The sequence below is a fragment of the Rhincodon typus genome, chromosome 8 (assembly GCF_021869965.1).
Source record: "Rhincodon typus isolate 14 chromosome 8, sRhiTyp1.1, whole genome shotgun sequence".
In the NCBI taxonomy this organism is placed as follows: Eukaryota; Metazoa; Chordata; class Chondrichthyes; order Orectolobiformes; family Rhincodontidae; genus Rhincodon; species Rhincodon typus.
Window position 1 is genome coordinate 67,399,925 of NC_063339.1, and position 3,548 is coordinate 67,403,472.

Genomic DNA, 3,548 nt, shown 5'->3' on the forward strand with positions numbered 1-3,548 from the left:
AAATTATTCCTTTCTAGATGATTATAAATCCTATCTCTTATAATCCTTTCCAACACTTTACCCACAACCGAAGTAAGGCTCACTGGTCTATAATTACCAGGGTTGTCTCTACTCCCCTTCTTGAACAAGGGGACAACATTTGCTAGTCTCCAGACTTCTGGCACTATTCCTGAAGACAATGACGATATGAAGATCAAAGCCAAAGTCTCTGCAATCTCCTCTCTAGCTTCCCAGAGAATCCTAGGATAAATCCCATCCGGCCCAGGGGACTTATCTATTTTCACACCTTCCAGAATTGCTAACACCACCTCCTTATGAACCTCAATCCCGTCTAGTCTAATAGACTGTATCTCAGTATTCTCCTCGACAACATTGTCTTTTTCCTACGTGAACACTGACGAAAAATATTCATTTAGCACCTCTCCTATCTCTTCGGACTCCACGCACAACTTCCCACTACTGTCCTTGACCGGCCCCAATCTTACTCTAGTCATTCTTTTATTCCTGACATACCTATAGAAAGCTTTAGGGTTTTCCTTGATCCTACCTGCTAAAGACTTCTCATGTCCCCTCCTGGCTCTTCTTAGCTCTCTCTTTAGGTCCTTCCTGGCTAACTTGTAACTCTCAAGCACCCTAACTGAGCCTTCACGCCTCATCTCTACATAAGCCTCCTTCTTCGTCTTGACAAGAGATTCAACTTCTTTAGTAAACCACGGTTCCCTCACTCGACCACTTCCTCCCTGCCTGACAGGTACATACTTCTCAAGGACACGCAGTAGCTGTTCCTTGAACAAGCTCCACATTTCAATTGTGCCCAGCCCCTGCAGTTTCCTTCTCCATCCTATGCATCCTAAATCTTGCCTCATCGCCTCAATTGCCTTTCCCCCAGCTATAACTCTTGCCCTGCTTTATATACCGATCCCTTTCCATCGCTAAAGTAAACGTAACCAAATTGTGGTCACTATCACCAAAGTGCTCACCTAAAGCACCTAGTTGTAGCTAGACTCTCTTTCAAGCCATTGTTGCACTGTATTCTGATGAGATGTTGTTTAAAACGGGAGCAGCTGCATGTGGGCTTTGGGGAGTTGCAATGTATTTTCACTTGTGTTGCTCCAACTGTGTTGAACGTTCTTTGATGGGGCATCAGTTGCCATGCAAGAGATGTCAGGAGGAAAAAAAGTCATTTTGAGATCTGAGTGGTGGTTAATGAGTTGTGAGTGATCATATAATGGTGGCCAATGGTATCACCATAGGTTAGATGAGGAGAGCTATGATAAAGTCTGCTGTTCTATTTGATATTTAGGGTTATTTACTTTTACAAGATTAGCTTGTATTATTCGGGCCTTTCAACATTGAAATGTTACAAGGCCGAATATTCTGAAGCAAAGTTGGGCAATGAGACATGTAAAGCAAGATGACTAAAAGCTCAGCTGAAGGGAGAGGTTTAAAGAGCATCTTGGAGAAGGGCTGGGAAGAAAAGACCAAGAGGGTTATGCAGAGAATTCCAGAACTGGGCTGCCAATGAGGTCAATTAAAATCTGTTCATGGTCAAGTGGCCAGAATTGGAGAACTGCGCAGATCTCAGAGGGTTGTAGAATCGGAGGCGATTGCAAAGACATGAAGGAATGAGGCCAGGGATGGAATTGAACGTGGAGATGGGGTGAAACAGAGAGGCAGGATGAGAGAGGAAGAACAGGCATTCTAGCCCCACATAAACTGGCTTCATGCCGACAAATGGAATCTGCAGCTCAACATTTGTGTTGTGGAGGTGTTTGTGATTTGAATCGTGCTGTCTGGTGCACGACTCTGGGGAGAGTAAGGTGGAGGGAGAGGAACTTGATCATTTTTAATTTTCCATGAACAGGTGAACGCTTGCCCAAACCAGAAAGAGGGAAGATGCGTGTACACAAAATATCGAATGTCAACAAAGCCCTGGATTTCATCGCCAGCAAAGGGGTTAAACTTGTCTCCATCGGAGCTGAAGGTAGGACCTCAAAGAGTAGAACAGTGGATCCTGTAGTCAAGTCAAAGCTTTATACTGATTTGACAAAGTAGAGAGGAGCCATGTGACAAGTGACTACTGCCCTGAATCAAACTCCTGTCATCCCAACCAGTCAAGTGTTTGTCATAATCCCATCACTGGCTCTAAAGAGAAAATATTTTCTTTTTCCTCCAGTACTGTTATACCTCAATTTAGCTAATAGTTGGTTCAGAAGGAAGAGTGAAACAGGTTTTAGGCTGGCACTTGTTTAATTTTGCTTCTGGCTCGCTTGAATTACACTATCCAATACTGACCTGACTTGCAGCAGCATTTAGACCATGAGAGCGGACAACAAGTAGGAAGTAATAGAGCCTGCCCCATTCAAACAGCTCTCTTTTCGATAATTCCAGTGGTACAGACTGATTGGACTCTCTTTCTTTCCACACAGATTACCATCCCCCACTCCCCCAAAACCCCAGAGCAGTTCTGAAGAAGAGTCACTTGACGCACAACATTAACACTGCTTTTCTCTCCACAGATGCTGCCAGACCTGCTGAGTTTTCCCAGCAATTTCTGATTTTGTGACCATTTTGTCCGTGTAAAGTGTGCGGCTTGAAGAGTGAATTCTGCATAAATATTACCTTGCCTCCTGTTTGCCCCTCAATAATATTATCATACTTACTTGCCAAAGTAGACTGGGGGTTGACCCAGGCATTGTTTGCAGCTGCTGTAGACTGGGCTATTTTACGTGCTGTTGGGAATCTGTCGACTCCCCTCATTGTCTGGGCACACGTCAGATGAGAAGTGTTCAGCCTTTCTCTTAGCTCTTGAAAAACCTAGACACATCGGTCCATTTGTTTGGAACTGGTTCACTTGGGATCTCTGAGTATTTCCCACTGGCATACCTTTCACTGTTTCCTTCATTCCTCACGTTGCAACAGCATATGAGGAGTCAGTGAAAATTGATTCATTAGAGTCTACACTTCTGTTGCACCTTGTAACATTTCAGCGTATCTGTGCAAAATGCTAACTGCTGAGGCTGTGGAACTGTGATGATCACAAACCACTGATAGTGATTTGACAGGGACTGCTAGCACCTCATTGCATGGTAGCAATGCAGGAGTGATGAGCTGTTCAAGTGACAGGAGTGTTGTCAACTCTGAATCCATGGGGTCCCCCTCAGCCTGTGGTCTAATTACGTATAGACCTACTGATCCACTTTCCTTCAACTTTTGGGGGGATCCCATTTTGATTCTGTCTTCCAATCTGTCTCGGGTATAAGTGCCAAGGGCTGTTTTTATTAACACACTGAGTTACTTCAGAATTGGAGCTTTCTTGAGGCATAGAAAAAAATGGTGCACAGACATTTAAATGGCAAAACCCTTATTTCTCTCACGATCATCCATTTGCGATGTCTCTGTCATGACCTCAGGGAAGAATGCTTTACAGTAGTTAGAGTTGTAACGTAGGGAAATGCAGCAGACAGAATGCCGCAGCAAGCTGTCGCTGTGATGGTGATATCTGTGTATTTTTACATGTGTAAGGTCAAATATGGTCCAGGACCCTG